Source organism: Chanodichthys erythropterus, chromosome 24 (assembly GCF_024489055.1).
Source record: "Chanodichthys erythropterus isolate Z2021 chromosome 24, ASM2448905v1, whole genome shotgun sequence".
Classification (NCBI taxonomy): Eukaryota; Metazoa; Chordata; class Actinopteri; order Cypriniformes; family Xenocyprididae; genus Chanodichthys; species Chanodichthys erythropterus.
In genome coordinates this window covers 10,725,979-10,741,421 of record NC_090244.1, presented here as the reverse complement: position 1 = coordinate 10,741,421, position 15,443 = coordinate 10,725,979, and the positions used below count along the sequence as shown (strand labels likewise).

General features: G+C 36.6%; 1 long non-coding RNA gene across 3 annotated transcripts; it reads left to right on the top strand.

The window, feature by feature from the left end:
• The first annotated feature begins 327 nt into the window (after positions 1–327).
• LOC137015162 (uncharacterized) lies at positions 328–2,891 on the top strand. 3 transcript variants are annotated; one of them, XR_010893927.1, is made up of 4 exons: positions 328–680; positions 936–1,555; positions 1,708–1,802; positions 2,192–2,891. It is a non-coding gene; the product is annotated as an uncharacterized lncRNA (long non-coding RNA). The 3 variants fall into 3 exon arrangements; XR_010893926.1 differs by lacking the exon at positions 1,708–1,802; XR_010893925.1 differs by having other exon boundaries at positions 1,708–2,891.
• Positions 2,892–15,443: the final 12,552 nt, after the last annotated feature.

Below are 15,443 nucleotides of genomic sequence, written 5' to 3'. Positions count from 1 at the left end.
AGCACAATTTACTTGCATCAAACTACTCAGTAGGCTATGTATTATTAGTAATTATTATAATTATTCTTTTTGTTGATCCATTTCATTTATTGCCAAGCTTTAAGATGTGAATTACATTATTGAAATAAACACATTTAGTGTCGTCAGGCTTTCATTTGTGTTTAATGGATAAAACAACGGAGCTGCGATCTCAGGTTTATGGCTGCTGTAAATTTTACCTGCCACAAGATGGCACTGTTTTCGACACTTTTAATGCTTTGAAACCTTTTGATGCTTTGAAACCTCTCTCTTGCTCTCTTAATCGGTCTTTGTCAGGTGACGTCACACTCGTGAAAACCGAAGTGCATTATGGGTGTCGTCGCCATTTCTGAGGTATCCAAACAATCTCTGTATCAGTGCAGAGTTGTTTCTTCTTTGGCTACTTTTCATTGTAAAAATGGCACACTTTTGTTGTGTGAAAAGCTGCAATAATATTTCCCACGATAGAAAATGTCAAAAACTTTACTACGAGATTAGATTTAGTCGGTTTCCTACTTGAAAAAAGGCTGTACGGAGAGTATGTAACGTTAGAGGCAATAACAGAGGCGCCGGATCGCACGGGTTGCCGCGGTGAGACGCAAAACATCACTTTCGTCAAGATATCTCCATTCAAGTATGTTTGCTTTCTACATTTCACAAAGGTAAGTTAGAGGTTTCTGTTTTCTAAAGTAGAAAACGTTATAGCAACGCATTGTTTTGGATTGTATGTGCTATGAAACAAGTCAATTTAAACTGAATCCCTTTACTTGAATATGTCTACATTTTATTTTTCTTAATTTTGCTACAGCATTTTTATACTTAAGGTGCGACATTTTTGCTCTGTATCCATATACTGATTCTAATTTTCTGACTACTTTTTACAGCTGTGGTCTGTGGACCTTTTCATTTCATTGCAGATCAGCCTGCTTAAAGATTATGGAGACTGACCCCAACTGGACACCATCCCTCCCTACATTAAGGCCACATCAGCATTAAACACAGGCTGTCTCAATCAGCTCCCTAGTTCATTAGTTAGGGCACTGATCAGGACGGTCTCAGTCACAAAATTTGTATACACAATATACTGATTCAAGAGCTCAGAGCTGATTGAGATGCACACACAGACACTAAGTAAGGAAAAACAATCCAGTCAGCTACTAAGGTAAAGTTGGTTTTATATTTGCACATTCAGACTTCTGATAAATTCAGACTTTCCAATAAATATGCAATAAATTAATGTTTGCGAATTTTAAGCAGCGACATGATATTGACGACCAACGATTGTCAACTTATAACATTTTTCACAGTCGATCAAAATAGGCAAGTATTGTTTAATGGCATATTTACTTGTGAATGTCCACTGAATGTCCAATGTAGTGTGATTAACAAGGCTATTGAATACGGATGTGCGAATATAAAACCAACTTTACCCAAGTCAGTCAGCTAACACTATGGTCCATCAGGCTGGAGAGAGTGATCATCTTCACACTGAGAAGATGCAGGAGGCTGGAGGAGATGGTGATCTGCATGTGCAGAAGTAAACCGACTTGATATGTACAGGATGTCTGATGTTTGTTTTGGAGATGATGTTAATGTACTATATGGGTCTGCCAAACCTGGGAACCTTATGGCGTTATTACAAATTTTTTTATTTATTTATTTATTTTTTTTTTGTGCCTCTGATTCCAGACGCAACAAATACAAATTTCAAATGCTTCTGTGAACCTTAATATACCTCAGATTTGATCTGCCTGCACAACACTTCTAATGTTTCCCCTGAGACGGTATACAGAACATTCAATGAAACTGTGTCATATCTATGCAAACCTGAAGCTTTCAGCTGTATGGGCAGACAGAGATGATTTGCACAGAAATATGTCTCCTTTGTTTAAATACAGAGTAGCAGAGATTATTGACTGTTTTGAGATTTTCACAGAGAAACCATCCAATCAGCGCATGTTTGAATCTTTTGTAGAATTGTAGTGTAAAAATGTGCTGATGCTTTATCCAGTCTTGCATGAACAATAAAGCATGTATAATTAAATTTTTCAGGGTGATTTGTAGATTTATGTTATATGCACTTATAGTATTAACAGGATAATTAATAATATACACAATCTGTAAATCAGATATTTAACTTGCATGACATATCTTTGTTTTTATTATTATTAAGGCCTTTGGACAAAAAAGACAAAAAAAGACTCATAATGTCATTGACCCAGACAACACAGAGGTAGGTCTAAAAGGTATACTATATCAGAATGTACTGTAATAAAATACACTATTAAATTCTACATACATCTCTGATGATGCCTTGTTTATTGGAACAATGTTTATTGTGTTATACATTGGTTTATGTACTTAATGCAATAATGAAAAAAAGGGTAGTATTAGTTCAAAATTCTTCCTGATAATACTAAACCATCCTTAATCATGCACTTGTTAAATAGTTAACACGACATCATTATCGTTACTATACTGTGTTATCGCAGTCCTTCCTTCAGAACATAAATAAATCCTGCACCCATTAGTGAAATATCTGTGAGCTTCGAGGGATTTATAGTTTTTAAATTGTTCACTATGCGTTTATGCCATAAACAAGACAGTTAACAATATTTAAGTATGATGATTTAGGTAGCAATGCGGGGTCAGTAGCACTCCAACTTACTGCAGTCAGTTCGTACAGATCTATGTTATGAATGGATGAAAATTTCTCCAAATAACGGTCCCTGGCATCTTTGGTGAGTTTATCGCGATATGAAATTTTAACTTTGTTCTTGTGCTTCTTCATATTTGCGAGTTATTTGCTTGTTATCTCAACTCGTGTAATCTCTTTCATTCTCACAGTCAGCAGGGATACCACAAATATGGCGCCGCGGTTACGTCACACACAACAAAATCACGTGTCTGACAAAGACCGATATGTAATGAGTTTACGCAAAAAATAAAAAAAATTAATTAAATTAAAATAGCGCCCTCTCATATTATCTTGAGTAGTAAAGTCGTTTATTGGTTGGAGTCAGCCAATGAAATAGGACGCTTTTGTACGCAATGACGTCACTACATAGAGCAGATTGCGCTGTTTTGGTGGTCCAAAACTTTATTACTCTTTCACTGTAATATTAAAAACCTGTTAAAACTAACGATATTTTAATGAAAATATTGTCTCATACATATGCAATTATTTCTTTCCGCATGCCAAGTCGCACTGGATGGCGTTGTTCATTGGTCAGGCATCGACCAATAAAACGCCTTCACCCCCCTATCCCCGTTCTGCTCTCTCACTTCTGCTTTCAAGTGCTCAAGTCAGTTTTGCTACAGGAATATCGCAAAAAGAGTAGCAAAAGTCAAAGCGCCGGGAATTGAACTTGTACTGCCAGATCTGAGAGGTTGTAAGCGCCGACTTGAAGCTGTACAGCGAAACTGAAGTAAAGTGTAAAAGTAAATATGTCTCACGCATTTGTGTCTGTCATTTTGTTTATGTGAATGCCATTTTACACATTTGTAACTATTAATCTGCAACTACAACTTCGTAACACGGGTGTTTTGATTGTTGTCTGCGTGTGCAAATCGAAACATTCAGCTTTTCACATCAGGACTGTGAGTGTAAATTTCAGTTTACAAATACAAATATTAATACGACAAGTTCTCACATTCAAATCAGCAACCTCTCGTGTTTTGCTACTGATTTACTTCCATACGTTACTGTCGGAGACTTTTTGAAAACGCTGAAGAGCCTGTTTGAAAATGCCGGGGTTGTGTTTCAGTGTAAACGGACCAAAATAGATACTTTTGAAAACGATGGCGTGGCTGCCCACATTCTCTCTGCGTATCCTTGACGACTGTGTAAACAATAACGTGGAGACTGAACTGCAATCTTTGCTGGCTTTGTTTTAATTTTTTAGCAGCCATTGTCCAGTTAAACTTTGCATTTTTTTTAGTACTGCAGCTACATGCGCATGAGGCAACCGTTTACGCTTGTATGCGCATGCCCGGTGTCATGTGACATGTGTTTTCGGTTGTGTAGTGTAGACAGAGATCGTTCCTGAAACACTGTGGAAACGCCAGTGTAGCGAGGATCGTTTTCATGTTAAAACGCCATTTTAACCCTTAAATGCATCATCATGAATGTATCATTCACTACCCTCCTCCTTGTTCATTTTTTAAAGTTAGACATAAACCTTCTTGGTATTCCTCAATCAATTCATTATAAAGAATATAAGAAAAAAATCATAAAATTATAAAAGAATGCCTATTTTTGTATTTTTTGTAAAAATTGTATAGGGTCACAAACGACCCCAGGTGTGTATGAGTGTATGTATATTTTTCTGCATAACAATAATTTAATCTTAGATGACGGAATACGTGCAATTCACCTTTATTACACAAGGTGGCAATGTCTGAAACACAATGCTGAAGTGACGACTCATTCAGACAGAAAACGAAATAATAAGAAAAACATGAATGCAATCAAATATGACTGTAACTGTTACTGGATGGATCTGGTGAAGCTGTTAGCGATCGAAATATTGATTTTAAAGATTTTGAAAATTATATAGTTTTGAGAATACATTTGAGATCGCGAATGGGCTCATATTCATGACCTCAAACATAAAACTAGCCCATTATTTGCTGAATTTACTGTGAAATGAGCTCTGACAAGGACAGTGATGATGGCATAAAACATCTGCTCAAACGGAGCCCTTTCAAGCTCCAAAAGGTAACAAAATATTATTTTATTATTTTGTAATTGTTTCTCTAATATCAGAGGAGTTTTATATTATCGCGACAGGTAGAGATCCTTCCGTGTTAGATATTGATCCGGGTCGATAAAGACCCGAATATGTAAGAATGATTGAAGAAACAGTCATGCATTTAAGGGTTAAAACGAAAATGCACTAGTTTAAACTGATGACTCCTTTCAGGATTGATTCTTTCTTTTAGTAGACAATAACTTTGTTGTGCACTTTTAAACTTTGCAGACCTTTTACATTCACAATCAGCTATATTACACACTGCATGTAAGGTAATAGCCAAAAAAGAGAACCTAATAGACCTTTTTCACACTTACGTGTTTTTGGCATCCGGAATGATCCACGCCGGGTAAAAGTTTTTCTGTTAGCCTCGATCAGAACCAGCTCGGGAATCAAAGTCGTTTCACGAATTAATTGTCATGAAAATGTTTGAACGTTCTTATTGGTGAGACTACAGAGCTCTCATTAAGAGCTAAATTTAATAAATAATTCAAAGTGACGGCGGTTAAACTGGTTATATTCTTTGTGTCTGTTTGGCGCGGCTGTGCATTCGCTCTCTATGTGCTGTAAAGACAGTGGCTGCATCCGAACACTGGAAAATGCTGCCTTCTGAGGACACATTTCAAGGTAGGAAGGCATCAAGGCACATCCGAATCCAATGTTAGCTTCACTTCCTGTCTCATGAGATACCTTCCTCAGATCGATTTTTGAAGGAAGCATAGATGTATCCTTAGCTGCTTTTGATATCCCATAATCCTGTGCTTTCCATTCTGTGACGGTTGAGCTAGAAAAATAAAGATGGCGTCCGAAAGTTGCGTTTGCTGCTCAGTTTGTGTATAAATGTACGATTTTGACAAGCATATTTCAATTTTGATATCATTTCTATCGAGAAATTACTACTGTAATAATTAAATATTTGTTTAGTTCTTACCAAAGCTCGTGCTATATTGCTGTAGATCATTAAACTGTTACGCTGCCTCAGAAGTCTGTCTGAAAGGTGACTTCATGCACAAACGCTGCCGTACAACTCATTCTCTTATAAGACAGCGACACAGCAAGACCGCTACGTAGGTTTTCGGACGCAGCCAGTGTATACTAGCCATCCTAAATAGTAGTCTATGTGACATTAGTAATATTTAGTACTATTTAGGGTGGATAGTATGCACATTGGGTTGTATATAGAGTATTTTTAGTGACGTGCTGCGGAAATGATTGGCAGCTCCCTTATCATGCAAGCTGATGCTCTGATTCATAAAACAGGACTGCTCGCACCCTGGATATTTCTGGATAGCTATATATAAACACTTCAGTCATCTCTCACTCATATTTTCCTGTCGTCATCACAGTGTGTATTATGCACAGTAGCCTATTATTGTGCTGTTGCAACATTAATGCAAAGACTGATAGTTGTGTACAGAGTGGTGTTGGAAATTAATTATGTCTTACTAGTTAAATAATTTTAATCGATCAGGATATCCACCTGTTTCCGCGGGGCGCTACTGTAAAAGAGAACGTGGGTACAACTTCCGGTGAGGCGGCGGAAGTAGCATACCAATGGTATTTTGTGTTCTAATTAGCGAAGAGGCTAAGTGTTTTTTAGAACATTGTTTGCTTTGTAAAGTTGCAAATCTTTATGAGAGATGTCGTTACGGTGCTCAGGGACAACATCTCAGTACTACATTATTAGTTAATAATATCACAATACAATAAACAGTTTTCGTGCCCTTAATTGCTCTTTACTGACCTTCCACAAAAGTGCTGCTGCATGACTACAAGAGCTTCCTAACCCTGCAATACACGAACAAACACTTGGATAGTCATCCAGTTAAGAAAGTTCTGAAGGATTGCTGGGAGTATGAGTGTAAAAAACTGTTAAGTTTTGGATGGACTGCTAATGAGGAGGCACAGAATATGGGAATTAGTGACATCAATATTGCTCCTTCTGTGGCAACTTCAGCAATTCCTCCTTGGTTTTTCCCTATGCCAGTAGTTGACATTCAGTTGTATAAAGAAAAGGATGAAGAAAGAGTTATGTTAACAAATATAGCAGTGCAGAAATACATTGAACAATCATATTATAACATATTACAAATATATACGGATGGCTCTAAAGATCCTGAATTTGGAACAACAGCATCTGCAGTCTATATTCCCCTATTCAATGTTAAAATATCTAAAAAGAATATCAGATCATGTATCTGTTTTTACTACAGAGATAATTGCAATATTTTTAGCACTCCAGTGGATAGAAGAAGTACAGCCAACTAGAATAGTAATTTGTACAGACTCCCTTTCAGTTTTAAATAGCCTTTTAAGTGGAATATCAATAGCGAGGCAAGATATGATATAGGAAGTGATGCAGAGTCTATTCAGAATAAGACAATCTGGAATTATGGTAAATTTCTTGTGGGTTCCATCACATGTGGGTGTGGAAGGAAATGAGGAAGCAGACCATCTGGCTAAACAGGCTTTGAAACATGCACAAATTGACATTAAAGTATCAATGAGTAAAGGAGAAGTAAAAGGGTTAATTGCAAATGAAATAAGAAAGAAATGGCAGAAGGAGTGGGATAGTGGAATAAAAGGTAGACACTTTTATCATATTCAAGAGAAAGTAGGGCTAGAAAGAAGAAAATTTGGCAACAGGAAAGAAGATGTTTTAATGTCAAGAATGCGTCTTGGACATTGTTCATTAAATCAGGGTCTGTATAAAATGGGAAAACATGAAAATGGAAATTGTGATAAATGTGGTAAAGCAGAATCAGTAGAGCATGTTCTTATAGAGTGTGATGCATATGAAGGAGCAAGATGTAAATTAATTCAAGTTTTAAGATCTTTTGGTATAAATAATTTGTCTCTTCAAGTTCTGTTAGGAAATTATTCAAAACAGTCTAGGATATTTCATGAGTTAATTATTTTCTTAAAACAAACAAGATTGATCGATAGAATTTAGGATACAGTTGTAACAATTTTTTTTTTTTTTTTTTTTTTTAATTATTGTTTCAAACTTCCCAACCATTATGCGCTCCACACTCCTATCCAGTAGGTGGCGGGAATGCACCATTTAAGTTGGTCTGCCAACCGCCATTAACTCCAGAAGAAGAAGAAGAAGAATACACGAACAACTCGCTTGCTGCGTTCCAATTCGCCTACTTATACTACGCCCTAAAAGTATGTACTCTTTCTGTGAACAAAAAGTACTTACTTTTGAGAGTGTAGCAAAAGAGTAGACAAGCTTTGGGACATACTAACACGTCATACAATCGCGTCAATTCTCTCTGTCGCATCCTGTCACCGTAAACTGCCCTGTCAATCATCTTACATCCTCCACATTTCATTTAGTTAATTTCCTACCGTATCGGAGAGAAATGCAGCACGTTGATCTGCAGTCGCGGGTCTTTCATGAGGAGAACTCTCCTCATATTAATGCATAATGATGCATTTAAAAGTTAATGGCCATTCGGATCTTTATAAAAGTCCACATTGGTATTTGCAGATGAAAAAATAACACGGGTAACATTAAATATATATTTTCTATCAGGTTAAACTGATTATTAGTCACTCAAATCTCTCAGCGTCGATCGCGCGTATCCGCCATGTTTTGTAGTTTTTTAACACTTTTTACTCGTGTTTGTAGTTCTCGTCCAATGCGCAATGGGTTGTGGGCAATATTAGCCTTTATAGTGTGCACGGATCCACACTTCAAAAATCTACCGGAAATAGTAGACCATCCGGGGACTTTTGGCATACTCTTTTCAACATACTATGCTTTGGGACACACTTATTTTAATCTCACATACTATTTAGGATGGATAGTATGGACATTGGAACGCAGGGCTTGTCTGTACTTCCCGTCACTGATGCTAGCACCAAAGCCTTATGATGTTATTGACTCCTAATGTGTTGTGCGTGCCAGAGCCAGCCGCGTTTCCACAGTATGCGATGCTAAAAGGTTACACACGTTTATGGGAAATATCAGAGACTGCTTGAGGAATGAAGACAATTCTTATGTGATTATAATCGTGTATTTATTTGGTTTAATGTTTTATCTGTCTCTTTCCTGTGCCTGTTGATTCCTGACAAATGCATATCTTTCACAGATTCACACACTCTGGTTAACTCGTATAACTCATAACTCCTGTTGTCTTCTCATGAGCTCCCTCTGTTGCTCTGGCTGAAAGGATCAGGATAGATAGACGGAGAGATCGCTCAAACATCCTCGGATAGCAATCATAGCATAATTTAGAGGAAAATAAATAGAAATGCTCAGAAAAGTGACGTAAACATAGGTATGTTATCAATATATTTCTAAATGTGTAAGCCTTTGGATTTAAAAGCTTTAGTGGAGTTGTTTTTTGCATTCTTGTGATCGCAAATAAATGGAAGCATGCGTAACTAAATAGGTCTGTGTTTTCTTTTTATGTCAGTATAAATATCAGTTAGATTTAGCATGATTGATGTGCACTCCTGACATAAATTAATACATTACTATTACTGTAACATTTTTTATTGTAAAACATTGTTCAAATATTGATGCCGGAATCTTAAATCTTTAAGTAAAAAACAAACGTTCGCAAGTTTGGATCGTTAAATCTTGAATGACTGTCAACTGTTGAATGAATGAGTGTCACGTCCAGCTTGTTTACTTCGAACCGGAAGACGCTCCCACGTTTGACGCAAGGCCTCATGGGGCGTAGGAAACTTGTGGATATAGCTTGAATGTGGGATGTAATGTCATATGAGATTAGTATGCTATATATTTTTAAAACGTATTAAACTCACGTCAATATTGTGTATCAATGGATGACTTTATATCCTCCATTGAAGTATATATTGGGAGTTCATTTTTTTATGAATAAATTATATAAATAATGTGCATCGTACTTGACATGATCGGGGGAATTACGGAATGAGTAGCTGCCTATACTGACTATAAACAAAGTCCTTTTAAGACAAGTCATTTCACTCGGCGTCCATCTTTGAAACGCCTTTTGGGCATCCTGGGCATCCATGCAGCTCCTATCTCTTTGAATGGGGAAACATCAAATTCTCCAAAGCTGTTTGCTAAGCTTTCGATTAAATTTTGTATTTGAAATCACCAATGAAATCTGACAACAACTGTTTCATAATTTTTTTGTCCAAACGCTCGAATCATGACAAAAAAACTGTATTTTTAGGCTGGATCAAGCTAATGCGCATGCGCAGACCTAAATGTGCGTCTCTTGTGCCTCATTTCCGAAGCGCGCGTCTGACTATTTCTATAGAAACCGTGCTTTCAACGGCCGCTGCAGTGACGACTTTACCAGTCGGCGATTGGCTCTTATTTTAAATGCGGGACTAATTCCGCCATATTACACTTTCTCCCATTCAAAACAATACGAGTGACATGTCTTGTGTTATTCTATAGTCTTTGCTATAAATCCACCTGCCGTAAATTTGAGCAACTGTTTGAGTGGCCGTATAAGCTACAGAGAAGTAGAAAATAATTTCTTTGTAGATTATACAACAGCAACTTGGAAAACAGACAAAACAGAAAAGGTAAGAAGCGATATTTGAGAAAAGAGCCTATCAATCTAATAGCCGTAGACGCATAGCGGAACTAACTTTACCCCGCGTCACCTGATTTCCGATTCTTATGAAAAAGGTATATTGGGGCACTTTAAAATCTATTTCCATGAATGCTTCTTATAGTCAAAAAAAACATCCCTCTACACACCCACATGCCTTTTATTCACAGTAGAGTCATTATGTTGACCATATATCCTGGGCACAAATGCTTTGTCTTAAACTCTATTAGTTGTGCATTGTTGTGGCTAATGGATTCTGCTGGGCTTCGTACTGTTTGTTCACATCCACTATAGTATATCTCAAATCATCAGTCTTGGTAATTATATACATCACTTAGTGAAATTTAACCAGCTCAAGTCTGGTAAATTCAACTAATGAGAGATCTGACATTTAGCAAACTCTCAAGATTGTATCACTTCTGCCTTTGGTGTCTCAGTTGGAGCCCTCAGCAGAAAGGTCAGGCTCATCTCTTTGAGTGATTGCCTGGCTGAGTGACCGCGAATCAGATTGGAAAGGTGTTGATGATGTATGAAACAGATCCAGGCTTACCTGACCGATGTCTGAACTGACTTGGGGGGTCACATACATCACACCGGCTCATCAATCAGACTTGAATAGTCTCCATTTAGCTGCCTTCCAAAAGTCTTATACAATGATACATCTGACCTAGAGGCAAAAATCAGAGTCAGTGCTATAAATGACCAAACACAGTAGTCATACAGACATTTTAAAGGTGCAGTAAGTGCTTTCTGAGAAACACTGTTGACATTTGAAATCAGCCGAAACAAACACAGCCCCCCCCCACGTCATTGAAAAAAAAATGCTTTGTGAAAAATTTAGCGAAGATGACGAACGACCAAAGAAGAACATACAGAGTATACAAGCAAAATTTTTGTTCTAGTCGCTAGCAGCACACCAGCTCTAGACCAGGGTTGCCAAGCTTTCACAACAAAACCTGTGCAATTGCTACACAAAACTATGCCCAATTGCGTTTCACAGGGGATCCCATGGTACAAATCATGTTCTGAGGGGTAAAATCTGTGTTTTTGGCGGGGTTCCCCTTATAAAATCCACATTCCAAGGGCTAAATATCATGTTATTTGGGGTTGCTTCAACACACGGACATGAAAAACAACCTACAGCAACGATGTTAAAGTAGCCCAGTTCTGTGGAAAAACCACAGACTTGGCAACGCTGCTTTAGGCAAACAATAACACTCAAAACTGCTAACATTACAACAACAGCATATCTTGGTTCTGTGAAACATTGCAAAACCAATGTTACTCGCGTATGGAGCAGAAAAACAAAACATCAGCGTCCATTTTCAGGCTTTCCGCCAGCGCTGAAAAGCTTTTCTAATATTAATGCGGGTCCTAAAGCTCTTGCCTGATACATTATGGCATGTGTCATCCTTGACATGTTTATGCCAGCCATTACTCTTTAGTTAAATGTAACGCTGAAAATCATGGGAAGAAGTTTAGAAAAACAAGCATATCTGCGTCACAGCTGTGAAATTATTTGATGTAGTCTAAAATGTTTTCAATGAACATAACCTTTTTTATGAGTCAGTGTAAAAGATTAAATTATGAATAAAAAATTATTTTGTGCTCTACAAAAATATTTTACAAAAAATTTGACCAGGTTGACCTGACTTCAACTCTCCTCGACGCTCTCACCGTCCAAGACATGCCACGCCGCACCATGCCGCTCTCACTGGAGCTCGCGTGTGAACGCATGTTACCTCTCGGCCATCTCTCTCTTACAATTTTCTTCAAATCTCATTCTTGCTCACACTCTGTCCTCCCTCATCATGAGTGGAAACGCCCCCTACTGCTGATTGGGTACAAGTGTGTTTTGGTGCTCGGCCTGATCCACTTTCAACAGTGTTTTTCAGAAATTGCTTACTGCATCTTTAAATCAATGAGAGATTAATAATGAGAAATATTATTTATAATTCTGGGAAACCCATATTTGGCTTCAAAAATTATGCCTGAGGGAAAATTAAAGTGTATTTAAAATTTTAAGATTTATAAAATATAGTGAATATTTCCAATTAATATGTGAATATTTTTTAAACACTTTGCACTATATACACACACACAACCGTTCAATTTTTTTTTTTTTTTTAAGAAATTAATACTTTTATTCAGCAAGGAAACATTAAAGGTGCCATCGAAAGTTTTTTACAAGATGTAATATAAGTTTAAGGTGTCTGTGAAGTTGCAGCTCAAAATACCCCATAGATTTTTTTTTAATTAATTTTTTTAACGGCCTATTTTGAGGCATTATTAGAAATGCGCCGATTCAGGCTGCGGCCCCTTTAATTGTTTGCGCTCTCCGCCCCCTCTGGAGCTCTCCACTCTATCATTGCATAAACAAAGTTCACACAGCTATTATAACCCTCAAAATGGATCTTTACAAAGTGTTCGTCATGCAGCATGTCTAATCGTGTAAGTATGGTATTTATTTGGATGTTTACATTTGATTCTGAATGAGTTTGATAGTGCTCCGTGGCTAACGGCTAATGCTACACTGTTGGAGAGATTTATAAAGAATGAAGTTGTGCTTATGAATTATACAGACTGCAAGTTTTTAAAAATGAAAATAGCGACGACTCTTGTCTCCGTGAATACAGTAAGAAACGATGGTAACTTTTACCACATTTAACAGTACATTAGCAACATGCTAACGAAACATTTAGAAAGACAATTTACAAATATCACTAAAAATATCATATCATGGATCATGTCAGTTATTATTGCTCCATCTGCCATTTTTCACTGTTGTCCTTGCTTGCTTACCTAGTCTGATGATTCAGCTGTGCACTTCCAGACGTTAATACTGGCTGCCCTTGTGTAATGCAAATATTGGGGTCATACATAATAATGATCCCGACTGTTACGTAACAGTCGGTGTTATGTTGAGATTCGCCTGTTCTTCGGAGGTCTTTTAAACAAATGCGATTTATATAAGGAGGAAACAATGCAGTTTGAGACTCACTGTATGTCATTTCCATGTACTGAACACTTGTTATTCAACTATGCTGAGGTAAATTCAATTTTCAATTCGATGGCACCTTTAAATGAACCAAAAGTGACAGTAAAGACATTTATAATACTACAAAAGATTTCTATCTCAAATAAATTAGATTCTTTATAACTTTCTGTTAATCAAAGAATCCGTAAAATCAGAATTAGAATGATTTCTGAAGAATCATGTGACACTGATTGGAGTAATGATGCTGAAAATTCAGCTTCGCCATCACACGAAGAAAATACACTTTAAAATGTGCACTTCAACAATCTACAACAATATCAATTTACACTTTAAAATGTGCACATGGAAGCACAAGGATGCCCAAGAAAATGTTATTTAATAAATTTTGTTTAAATATTCTGCAGATAAACATCTACAATTCCTTCATGCACACTGGATTGTTTTTCTTTTGTTGTTTGAATCTCTTTGCTCTAGTAATTTGCTCTGGCAACTTAGAAAATGTAAAAAAAAAAAAAAAAAATGTTTTAAATTATATTACCTGTTGCTGAAATCTTTATCTCACAATGTGTTCCTTTTGTTTTGTATTGAGGGGTACTGGTTCAAGAGAATGATGCAGAAAGAGGGGAGAGAGAGTGAGAGAGGCTGGCCGTGGAGTTCCTTGATGCAGTCTGTGCAAGGACTGAATGCTAATCAGACAGAGGCCTTTCCCCATGCTTACAGCAGTGCACATACATCTTGTCAGCCCCTGCAATGTTACACACATACAGCCACATACGCACACACTACAGATCCAAGGACCCTCCCTTAGAGCATTAATAACTCAAACCCGGCTACTTTTGCTTTATTCATAGTGTAAAAACACACTAAATAACAGACGTATAGCCTACATGTACATATTAACATTTTATAGACAAACAAATGCATATGTAAATGATTCCCCCTGGGGATCAGATTGATCGTCTGTCATCGCCGCTGCAGCAGCTCTGGAGACAGATGTTTTAAATGATCATTTAAAGGGTAAATCACACTTGCCTGACTACATATTTTTCTGAATGGTGAAGGCGTAGGCTGCCGCTAACAGCTAAATAATTCAGCAATATTGATGTGACAGACAGTACACAAGCTTTGCCTGGCATTTGTCAAACAAAATGAGAGCATGCAACAAGAGTATGGAGATTGTGATGCTCTTTTGTAGTCTGTTTGCACACTTTTGTGTTTCAAGCAAACCAAATGCTTGAGAAATAATTAATAAACATATTTAAATATTTCTGTGTCTTTAGGGAAAAAGCCTATATAGCTGTATTTTCGCATAAACACTTTAAAATTTACATATAAAGACATTAAAGACATTTTTATTATTACTATTATTATTATAAGTGAATATTATACATAAAGCAATAATATAATTTTCTAACAAAAAAAAAAAAGAAAGAAATTAAGAAAAAACATTACAGATACATGGGCTGGAAAGTTTTGTATATTAAAACTGTCTATCATTCTGAGTACAATAGCGTCCTCTACAGGTCAGATAGAATACTACAGGTCTTCTTCTTCCTCTTCTTCTTTTTTTTTTTACCTGATTCCTGATAGGTCTACAGTACACTGGGGACAAATCTCCCAAACCTTATTAAAATAATGAATCCATGTGAGATCTGTGGAATATCTGAAGAACAGTGTTCAAAGCCATTAAAAACAAACAAATGAGAACAACTATGAATAATTTATAAGTTTCCGCATCCTTTTTTAACATTATGGCTTAGTGTGCATCAGCATAATTCTGAGATACATAAAAACAAGTTAAGATTTTTATACACATTTTCTGCTAAACTTAGCAGCTTATTTTACATAAGCCTATAAACATATCTAAAGATTTGCTTTTGCAAGAATCATTTGTTCTTCCACTCTCCTATTTGTTGCACAGCAATGGTCTCTATCAATGAAAATTCACCAATACATTTTGCATGGCTACTCATCAAATAAATTAATATGTGGACATGAAATAATTTTTTGAGCTGAAATGATTTCATAATTTTAGTTGTAAGTCTGTATTATCTTAAATTTCCAGCTAAGAAAAAAAGTCCATAACAATATACAAAACTAGAAGTC